Genomic DNA, 11638 nt, shown 5'->3' on the forward strand with positions numbered 1-11638 from the left:
TGATTTTAGAGATAGAGAAAGAGAGAAAGAAAGGGAGGGGGAGAGAGAAACATCAATCAGCTGCTTCCTGCACGACCCCTACTGGGGATTGAGCCTCAAACCTGGGTGTGTCCCCTGACTGGGAATTGAACTGGTGATCTGGTTCATGGGTCGATGTTCAACTACTGAGCAATACCAGCCAGAGGTTGACTTCTCTTTATATTTATCTTTTTTTTTTTTTGAGTAATTTTCACTTTTATTTCAACACTGAAAATTATGCTGTTTTTTTACATAGTTGTGATAATTCTGCATATATTCTCTATTGATGATTGATTGATTGATTAAGGTATCACATATTTGTCCTCAACCCTCCATTCCAATCCCTCACTCCTCCCCATATATTTATTTTTTTCACTTATTTAGTTATTCACTCAATCGCTCAATAGATACATACTGAGTATCTACTTGTGCTAGGCACAAGGCAAAATCCTGGAGAAAGTTAAAAATAGTCTCTGCCCTTAAGGAGATTGTGGGTAGTGGGAAGACACACTTACCAGCAGTTATAGTACAGTTGACTCTTGAACAACAAGGGTTTGACTGTGTAGGATTTTTCCCCCCAATTAATACTGTGAATATATTTTCTCAATAACTTTATCTCTAGCTTCCTTTATTGTAAGAATGCAGCATATAACATATATAACACACAAAATGGGTGGTAATCAATTGTTTTTGTTATCGGCAAGGGTTCCAGTCAACAGTAGGATGTTAGTAGTTAAGTTTTAGGGGAGTAAAAAGTCATTTGTGAATTTTCGATTGTGAGAGGTAGGAGATTTGGTGCCTGTAACCCCCATATTGTTCAAGGGTCATCTATACAATAAGATAACAAATATACAAAGAGTAGGGGAAGCAGAGATGAAACTCTTGAAGGTGTCAGGTAAGGCCTCAGCGTGGAGAAAAGAAAGGAGTTGGCCAGCTCAGCAGGTGGCTCAGTTGATTAAGTGCCATCCTGTACATTCCTGGTCAGGGCACACCTAGGTTGCAGTTTCAATTTCTGGGTGAGGGAGGCAACCGATCTCTCTCTCTCTCTCTCTCTCTCTCTCTCTCTCTCTCTCTCTCTCTCTCTCTTTCTCTCTCTTCTTCCCTCCCTCTCTGTTCTCCTCTCTCTAAAATCAATAGAAAAAAATATATATATCATGGATGAGGATTTAAAAGAAAAAGATAAGGAGTTGGCCTGACTAACAGATGAGGGAGTTCCAAGCCAAGAGGACATGAAGCTATGAGAGAGCAAAGTTCTATTGTGTGAAGCTTCTAATGCAAAATAGGAAACTAATAGTTTTGGGAATGGGGAATAAGCCTGAGTTGGTGAGCAGAGACCAGAGCACCAAGGGCTTTGCCTGCTTTTCAGAAGTTTGTATGCCACCTGGAAAGTAAGGGACCCATTGAAGACTTTTTGAGCAGAAGGATGACAGCATCAGATTTGGTGGCAAGATGGGAGGCTGATCTGGAGAACCAGGACCCAGAGCAGGGCTTCTTACTCAGTCCTAGGACTTGCAAGAGGTCCATGGTTGGTATGCTTGGAGAGAAAAGAAAATGACATTGTTATTGTCACTAAACTCTTAACTGAAATTAAGCATCTTCTTCAACTATTTGTAGGCAGCAGATGACAGTAGAATTAGCAGAAGAAGTGAGTTTATCGCCAGTAGAAGTCAGGTATTTTGGTATCATTGTATAGTTATTGCAGATATCTCAAAATACACTTTACATGTTTCACTAAACCCAAATTACTATAGCCATTAGACCCTGAGCTACATCTTATCATTTAATGAATTAATAAAGGAGAACATGTATTATTACACCACAACTTAAAAATGATGTATATGTGCATTTTAGAATCCATCTTTTGTGATCTCTATAATTAATTATATGATTTAAACACTGTGTCCTGAGAACGGGTTCCATAGTTTTCACCTTGACTGCCAAAGGGGTCATAAAAGCTCAGAACTCATGCACCAGAGGAAGGTGTTCGTGAGGAGGTCACTTCAACCTAAAGCAGGAATGGGAAGGAAGGTGAGGAGGGAGAATTTGTGGGAGGTTCTGGGGGCAGAGTGAACCTGCTGATAAATCCTGGCAGAAAGCAGAGGGAGGGACCCACATGCACCCTACTTCCAGAGCAGAATTCTTCCTATTTCTTGCCATGTTTGTCCCTTTCCCCCCTTTCCATTGCAATCATGACTTAACTCAAACCTTTTTCAAAGTCATACATGTAAGTAAGTAAGTGGTTTAAAATCAGGCACTATGGAAAGACAACCAAAAACCACCATCCCTTGCTCCTCTCTATCTGACAATCCTGTAAGTTTTTTGTTGTTGTTTTTTTAAACTTATACAGTGTTATCTTTTTAGCTAGACTGGGAATTCTCTGCAGGAAATGCCTTGTAATCCTCACTATGTTTTTCATTTTAGGAGTTGAATAAATGACTGATAGATTCCAAAGGCACTTCCTATTTCAAGGTTCTTATGTACATCAATTGTATCATACTCCAGTTCCAGAATTTATACCAACTGTGACATTCTAGGACATGGTGCTTTTACCTAAAATTCTCAAGTTTTCTGTCATTTGTTTTTACATAAAATTACACAGAATGTGCAAATAAAAATCCCATTTACTTGGGCTTTCTGGTTGTTTTTGTGTGAGTTTAGTGTGATGGTGGGTTGCATAATTCTATGTAATCAAAAACGAGAAATTGCGCCCAGAAATCATATAATCCAATATAATAAAAGGCTAATATGCAAAATGTTCTCTGGAGAGTTTGACTGCCTGGGAGTTCAACTGCCCACTATGATGTGTGCTGACCACCAGGGGGCGGTGTGGAACGAAGGAAGGTCAGCAGCCAGAAGCCTGGGGAAGGAAGGCCCCAATCGGCCCTGATAGCTGGCCAGGCCTAGAGACCCTACCAATGCACAAATTTCATGACTGGTTCTCTAGTTAAATATAGTGATCACAAAATGAGCTATCTAATACTTGGTTTGGCTCAGTGGATAGAGCTTCAGCCTGTGGACCGAAGAGTCCCAGGTTCAGTTCCCATCAAGGGCATGCAGGGCGTATGCAGGGGCAACCAATTGATGTGTTTCTCTCACATCGATGTTTGTCTCTGTCTTTCCCTCTATCTTCCACTCTCTCTAAAAATCAGTAGAAAAATATCCTTGGGTGAGGATTAACAACCACAAAACAACAAAACCCACCAGAAATTGAGAAGGTGGATTTGAAATTTCTATCCATTACTTTTTTTGGGGGGTGGGGAGTGGGGGGTGGGGAGTGCCTGTCCTGTCTTGGTAGCAGTGGTTAATTTCCCTATTGCTGCCTTGCTGAGTTGCAGATGGAGTGGCAGCTGAGACCTTTGGTTGGCTGGCTGAAGTTCCTGGCCGTGCTTCCTGTGAGGTCCAGAAATGTATATAGTTCTGTGGTATGAGATACTTTGAAGTTTGCCAGTAAAACTGATGTCTGGTGCTTTTTCTAGGAAACACACATTTAGATATCTCCAAGTTGATTTGTAGGAACTTAATGTTATTACAATTTTGTAGCAGAACTTTTTCTCAAACTTTTTCTCAAATGGCAAAAGAAATAAAGGAACTTCAGTTTTGAGGGCTGTTAATAGCACCCTTCCATTAGTGCCCAAACTGAGAAAGTTGACAAAGTACTGGATTGTTAGTATGGATTTATGGCAAAAATAAGTATCTGGACTTTTAAGAGTTACCGATACAGTAAAATACAGTTTTAGCTACTGACACTAGACTAGCCCCCAAACGTTTAGAAAAATGCATATTTCCCCCTTTATTTTCTAAATAACATTTCTCAATCCTGGAACGCGGGGGGTGGGGGTTACTTTGGGGTTAACCTGGAGATTTGATTGCTGTTTTCTGGAGGATAGGCAGAGTAATGTTTGAGAGAAACGGACTCGGGAAAAATTAGCTTCCCAGTTTACACATGAAAATCACAGCCCTTCATTAATATTATATCTACTCGAGAAGCACATTAGAGCTAGTGAAGAAATGAGAGAAATTACCTGGTAATACGATGAGTTAACTTTTTTTTAAACTTACTGGCTTCTCCCTTAAACCGTGCCTGGTTAACAAGCCCGTACTTGCTGGCACTGTAGTAGTTAAGGCTCACAATACTAACCTTGGAGCAAAATGACTTAAAAAAAAATGCTTTCTTGAAATATAATTTTTTAGAGGAGGAACATTTTAGATTTGGAAGAAATATTGAAGCTGCAGACTTTCAAACGCAACTTCTTCAAAAGCGTTTAAAGATGAAGCCCGGGAAGAGAGAAGGTTCCTGGTTAACACAGAAGGTCAACCCCGGCCCCAGCGAGACGGGGAAGGAGTGACTTTGATTTACGCCTAGCAGACCAGAAAGGAAGCAGGCAGATGTTTCTAGGAACTAGTTAAGGGAGAATGAAAAGGACAGCACTAGAAGTGAAAAAAAAACAAACAAAAAAAAAACACACCAAACAAACCAAAAACCCCACAGAATTTAAGAAGAAGAAAGTGCCTGTGTGCGGGAGGAGGAATCTCGGATCAGTTTCCGCTCTTCCTCCTGGGGAATGTTGGACCCGCGCTGCTCCCGGCGGCTCGCAGGGCTGGGACGCTCGGGCTGCCCACGGGGCCGGGGACTGGCCGTGGCGCCGCCGCTGATGCCCGAACAGCTGCCGGTGAGCAGCTGCCGAGCGCAGCCCGGTCCCTGCTCCTGCAGCTCCTCCCGGACAGCGCCGCGCCGCGCCGCTCAGCTCCGGGACCTTCTGCCTGCAAGCTAGACTGGGAGGAAAGGAGGTGTTTAGAAACTGACGAGGCCAACGTGTTTGAAATGGAAAGCACACCGGATGCATGGCGTGTTGAGAGTCAACAGCTGTGTTTACGCGGAAGGGGTTAACATCTGTTCGCGTAGCCTCAGTGCCCCTGACGCGGAGGAGAATGTGGCTAGGCAGAGAGGCTCCCGCCTGCGGGCTCAGAAAAGAGCGTCCGTCCTGTCCTGTTTCTGTTAATGTACGTGTAATGGAACCTCCTATTATGAGCTGGTTCTCAAGTCATCTAAAAGTAATGGCATGGTTATTACCATGGTTAGAAATCTACTCAGTGCAGAAGGCTGAGAGGGGAAAAATAAAATGGCCAACCTCTCCCGCTCTCCAGAGGTGACTGTTGTTAAAAAAAAAAAAATCCTTTTTCTTTTCTTCCAGAGATTTTTAATGCAAGATAAGCATATATTTAAATTGTTTTTAAAAAGCACACCTAGATAGAATTCTACATTTTGCAATTCTGCAATTTTTTTTAATTTAACATTTGAGAATCTATCTACATAGCTTTATATGTACCTATGGTAACAAAAAGTTCAACCTCATTCATACACATTTGCACAATATTCCATGGTATAGAATGCACCACTATTCATTGACTCAGTCCCCTTACCAATTGTTCCTAGCTTTCTGCTATTACAAACAACAATGCAAGAAATATCTCTATACTAACGTGTTTCTGGAGATATATATCTTGAATAAATTTCCAGCAGTGGAATTTTAGGGTCAAAGAATATGTGCATTAGCATTATTTTTTATTTTTATTTACTGATTTGAGAGAGAGAAGAAGAGAAACACTGATTTGTTGTTCCACTTATTTTGGCATTTATTGGTTGATTCTTCTATATGCCCTGATGGGTATTGAACCCACAACCTTGGCATATCAGGACGATGCTCTAACCAATTGAGCTCCCCAGCCAGGACCATGTATTAACATGTTAAGTATTTCCAAACCATATTCCAAAAAAGGTGCACTAATTAATATTTCAGTCTTAAATAAATTCCTATCTTATAAGTTGTAAATATAATTGAGGGTTTTTCTTAAAATACTATTAATTTTAAAATAGCATAATTAGAATTGAGACCAAATAAGCTTGCTCCTTTGCTAATTAAATGAACTGCAAGTTAAATCTTTATTCCAGGAGGAATGTCTCTGGAGTGCTAAGAGCCGGGCCCGCGTTTAGAACCAGCAAGAGGCTGAGCCCAGCAGCCTGGAGAGCCTTAGAGCCGCCTGACCAGAGACTTCAGAGCTAAAAGGCAGGCACATGGCTTCAAGCTTTGCCGGTGACTCCAGATAGAAATCCTGGGACAGAATGGGAAAACCCCCCCACAAAATGTAATGTTTAATAATATCCTCTTCAATTAGTTCTGTTCAAAAGACATCCGATTGAGCACAACTGTGGTAAAAAGTTCCTCCTTCTCCAGCTCCTTGTCATCCCCACTCTATCCCCCTCTCCTAGATTTCTCTCCTTCCTTTTGTGTTTGTTAATTTTGGTATACCACCACTCGTGATACCAGAGGGGTGTTCAGTTTTGGGGACAAAGGAATTGATTTTCTGCAATGGAAAAGGTGGTTCTGGAGAGGGAATTAACTATGCCAGTGGCTGTTACCACAGTGCGCCAACCGTGTTATCTAGATTCTTCCCCTTCTGCTTATGACTTCAAATGCTCAAAGCATTCTACCTATCCAGAAACAACTTCATTTCTTATTTTTAAGTTTTTTAGTTTAACAGCTATTACAGATGAAACCAAACTATAACCAGAGACCAAGCTGTAAGTCAAGTTGCAAAAAAACTATGGCTCAAGTTGCTATTCAATTGCTTAATAAGTGATCAAAGTGGCACATGTAGTACCTTTTAGATCATAGCAAACTCTTTGGGAATTACAGGATTTTGACAAGTATTTTATTTCACAAATTACCTGCTTCTTTGGAAAGTGGCTCTTTCAAAACTCAGCTCCCTCACCCTCAAAACTCCTCTTAAACAAAGGCAGTCGCATTGGAGTAGAATCTAGGTGTCAAAAAACAAATAAGCCCCAAAGTAAACATAAATGAAGTTTCCATTTAAGGTCTGACTCTCTATGGCTGTGCAAGCTACTCCATTATCATACAAAGACTTCTGCCTTAAAATAAAGGAAACAAACCAACAGCATAGAGAGCTTGTCTAATTAAAACTCTCCATTTCAAACTCTCAATTTCCCTGTAACACATTGGGAGCCAGCAGGAAGAGAGGAGGTGATTTGGATTGTTCCCTGTCACCCTTAAATAGAACGTCCTTCACAACTGGCAGGAAGCACCTGGGGGATGGCTTTAGAACTTTGAAAATTGTTTTTGAAATAAGAAGGGGAAAATAAATTGGTTTCTGAATCCAGCTGCTTTTTAATACTTTTACAACCATACTTTTTTTATAATCTGAATTCTGATGATAATTAATTTAAATTAAAAATGCATTTAAATTTAGGAAAGGATGCAGCTGACAAGATACGAAATTTTAACTTAACTCTGAATCTCTTTTTCCTACTTTGACCAAAATTGACCTTCAATATTACAGTACTTTCATTTTTAGATCTCTTTACATATTCTGAAAAAAAGCTTAAAAGTGAAACAAAGATGTCTCTTGACTATTGTAATCTCCACTGCCTAACTCTTCTAACTTTTTAAGTCCATTTAGACTTTAGAAGATATTTTTCCCCCAAAATCTATTCTTTAATTGACAATTTACTAATGGAATTGATATGACTTTTCCATTTTTATTTTCCATAAGAAATATTCTAGTTCATTTTATAATTCTCATTTTATTTCTTTAGATGTAATTCTTTTCTTTTGTAAATAATGTGAAATTAATTCATTGTAGAGAATTCTGTTGTTCTGACAGTTGATAATATGAATACATATTTTCCCATTTTGCTAGGAAAAATGTTATATAAGGGAGTTAGTGGGGGAATATGAGCTCTCAGACACTGAAATTAAAGGAAAAATTTGTGCTCGTAGATCATTGATCATTTAAAACTTTGTATTTTAAATAAAAATTAAAAGAAATTTTACTACATTCAACTAATATGTCAAATTGAATAATCCAACCAGAAACACAGAGTATTGATTCTTCTTGTCAGCAATACTTATTATTTTTTTTAAATTTCTTTATTGGTTAAGGTATCACATATTTGTCCTTATCCCCCCATTCCCATCCAAACCCCTCCCCACGCATGCCCCCTTCCCTCTGTTGTCCGTGACCACTGGTTAGGCTCATATGCATGCACACGAGTCCTTTGTTGATCTCTCCCCCTTATCCCTCCCCTCCACAGCAATACTTTAAAAGTAGGGATTTCTTAAGAGTTCTTTTATTACCTCAATATCATTATTTTTTGCAAAACACGTGATGAGTATTAAACTTAGATTTACTGATGTACTTAATATCTTGTCAAAAATGAAACAAGTACTTTTTGTCATAAATGTTACTGATTTAAAAGCATTTATAAAGGTGAATGGTTATGCTTTTGGAATCTCACTCATTACTGAAAATAAAATACGATTTACCTTTATTTTTTTTCTTCTTATAATAGACACCCATTTTACTGATTCCAAGTCACTTTAGCAATACTTCACATATTTTAACTACTTTTTGTGATTTAGTTTTACAAATAGTTTTATTTTAGATTGTTTCATCTTTTAATACCTGATTTATATGTTTTGGAAGACAGGTCTCACACCTACCTTGTCGTTAGAAATTCAATGGAAAGACCAATTCCTTCTACTTTCTTTATAGTCTTGATTTTATATTTTCAAGTGGGTTTGTAGTCAATGTTAATGTACCTTTTGAGAATAAATTAAGTCTCCAATTTCTCGTGTGTGTGCGCTTCTGGAGCTGGCATGCTTTTCTTCGGCAACTGAAAGTAGAGCCTGGTGCTCCTCTCAGATCAAACCTAGTTTCAGACGTTTTAAATTTAGTTGGTTCACGACCAAAGAAAAGAAGTGCCCACATTTTTCTGTTTAATTTTAAACAACCACAATCTATAGTCTCACTCTAGTATTTTGGAACTTCAAGTGTATAGCTATTTTAGGTTTTGTGTCTAGTTAACCTAATTCTCTATTGTTCGGCACTGAATTTGTTATTATACCCTATGGTAGTCTATAGGATTACACAAACAAAATGAGCCACTTCACTTTATATTCTTTTCTTTTTTTTTTTTTTTTCTGATGGGGGTATGGTTGTCCCAGCTACTTCCTCTCTCTCTCTCTCTTTAAAATAAAAATGTTTTTGAATGGGTTTTTAGAAAAAGAGCAAGGGACCAGGGGAGAGAAAAACCTCAACGTCAGAGTGAAATATTTTTGGCTACCTCCTGCATGCCCCCTATTGGATTTTAAGCCCCAAACCCGGCATTTACCCTGACCAGGAATCGAACCTGCAACTTTTTGATGCATAGGATGATGCCAAAACAACCGAGCCACACTGGTCAAGGGATTCCCTGCTACTTTCTCATAGCAAATAGAGGGCATAGACAATTGTGGTAATTTTATTGAGTTTGCTTCACTTCTTTTCTTATCCCTACCTCCACGTACCCACAATTTAATACTTCTCAGCAAGAACCTTCACATTTCGCCTGGTTTTATACTTGAACAAATTGATGTATTTGGGTTTACTTCACCGGTAATAGGCTATGTCTTTTGACTTAATTGTATCCTTACTATGTGTCAAGTTTTATGCCAAGCATTGTACATTATATTATTTGATTTGAACTCCAGGTGTGGCATATAATTAATTACATTGTCCTCATTTTGCAGATGAGGAAACTGAGGCTCACAGAGGTTGAAGTAGGTTAATCCCTTACTAAGTGGCAGAGCTGGGATTTCAAGCCAGGCTATGCAACTTTAATATCTGATTTGATATTTCATATCTGGGATCTTCAGCTATGCAGTGCAGCCTGAGTTACTCAATGGGAAGTCATTGTGATATCAGAACCCCAACAAAGAGCTACTAAAGGGTCTAGACCAAGCATGTCAAACTCAACGGCTAACATGGGCCAAATAATCAATCAAGGTGTAACTTTATGTGGGCCGCCAAAAAACAAAAGCTTCAACTTTCATAGAAACATAGGTTTATTTCAAAAGAGACATGCTGAATACAAAGGGCTGAAATAAATGAGTAATTGTTAACATAAAATAATAGAATATTTAAATAAAAATTAATATTTTTCTTCAACATTAACTTACCAGACACTGAATAACTGCACAAATTAATAAGCGTAACACAAATAATATATTTTTCTTGTTCTCTGAAAGTGAAATATTTCCTGTTGTGCACGCCAAACAAGTCAGTCCAAGACTAATGACATGGCAATTGGCTGCTAAAATATTTGTTCTACTATTAGTGGAGAGAAATGGTGAGCCTGTGTGTAAGGTGCATAAGGAAAATTAATGCAACACGATTATAGTAATCAGTCATTAGCAAATGTTGTAGCTCATTATTTTTTTATTTTTTAAAAATATATATTTTATTGATTTTTTACAGAGAGGAAGGGAGAGGGATAGAGAGCTAGAAACGTCGATGAGAGAGAATCATCGATCAGCTGCTTCTTGCACACCCCCTACCGGGGATGTGCCTGCAACCATTGTACATGCCCTTGACCCGAATCGAACCTGGGACCTTTCAGTCCGCAGACTGACACTCTATCCACTGAGCCAAACCGGTTTCAGCTGTAGTTCATTATTAATAACTAAAGGCCCAATGCACAAACTTGTGCACAAGTGGAGTCTTTCAGCCTGGCTAGTGATCAGGGTTGGTAGGGGCCGATTGGGACAGGCCAGCTGACTAGGAGAAGGGACCGCAGGAGGTTGGCTGTGGGAGCACAATGACCACCAGGGGGCAGCTCCTGCTTTGAGTGTCTGCCCCTTGGTCATCAGCATGGGTCATAGCTATGGGCCAGTCATCCGGTCGTAACAGTCACTTAGGCTTTTATATCTATACTAGAGGCCCAATGCACAAAATTCGTGCATGGAGGAGGGTATGTGTGTCCCTCAGCCCAGCCTGCACCCTCTCCAATCTGGGACCTCTCGAGTGATGTCTGACTGCCCGTTTAGGCCTTATCCTGGTGGGTTCAGGCCTAAATGGGCAGTTGGGTATCTCTCTCACAATCCAGGACTGCTGGGTCCCAACCGCTCACCTGCCTGCCTTCCTGACTGCCCTAACTGCTTCTGCCTGCCAACCTGATCACCCTTAACCACTCACCTGCCAGCCTGATATATGCCTAACTGCTCCCCTGCCAGCCTGTTTGCACCTAACTGCCCTCATCTGCAGGTTTGGTCATCCCTAACTGCCCTCCCCTGTAGGCCTGGTCCCCCACAACTGCTCTCCCCTGCTGGTCTGATTGCCCACAACTGCCCTCCATTGAAGACCTGGTCCCTCCCAATTGTCCTCCCCTGCAGGCCATCTTGTGGTGGCTATTTTTGTCCACATGGGGGCAGCCATCTTTGACCACATAGGTGCAGCCATCTTGTGTTGGAGTGGTGGTCAATTTGCATATTACTCTTTTATTAGATAGGATAGTTTTGTATGTTTAAAAATTTACATAAATAAATCAAATATTTATTGAGTGTTTACTATGTGCTAGGTCCTACTCTAGACCCTGGGAACATTGTCGTGAATAAGGCAAAACCCTTGCCTTAAATGTATAAATATATGACTAAATAGGATAATTTCAGGTATCTGTAACTGTGTGAAAAATGGTAAAATAGATACAGTAGTCACCACTTATCAGAGGGGGCTCTGCTCTGAGACCCTCATGGATGCCTGAAACTGCAGATAATACAGAACCCTG

General features: G+C 39.9%; 1 long non-coding RNA gene across 1 annotated transcript; it reads left to right on the top strand.

Moving 5' to 3' along the window:
• The first annotated feature begins 1106 nt into the window (after nt 1–1106).
• On the top strand, nt 1107–2633 carry LOC123653219. The gene is made up of 2 exons (XR_006742894.1): nt 1107–2046; nt 2440–2633. It is a non-coding gene; the product is annotated as an uncharacterized LOC123653219 (long non-coding RNA).
• The last annotated feature ends 9005 nt before the right edge of the window (nt 2634–11638 follow it).

This window comes from Pipistrellus kuhlii, unplaced genomic scaffold (genome assembly GCF_014108245.1).
Source record: "Pipistrellus kuhlii isolate mPipKuh1 unplaced genomic scaffold, mPipKuh1.p scaffold_m20_p_3, whole genome shotgun sequence".
In the NCBI taxonomy this organism is placed as follows: Eukaryota; Metazoa; Chordata; class Mammalia; order Chiroptera; family Vespertilionidae; genus Pipistrellus; species Pipistrellus kuhlii.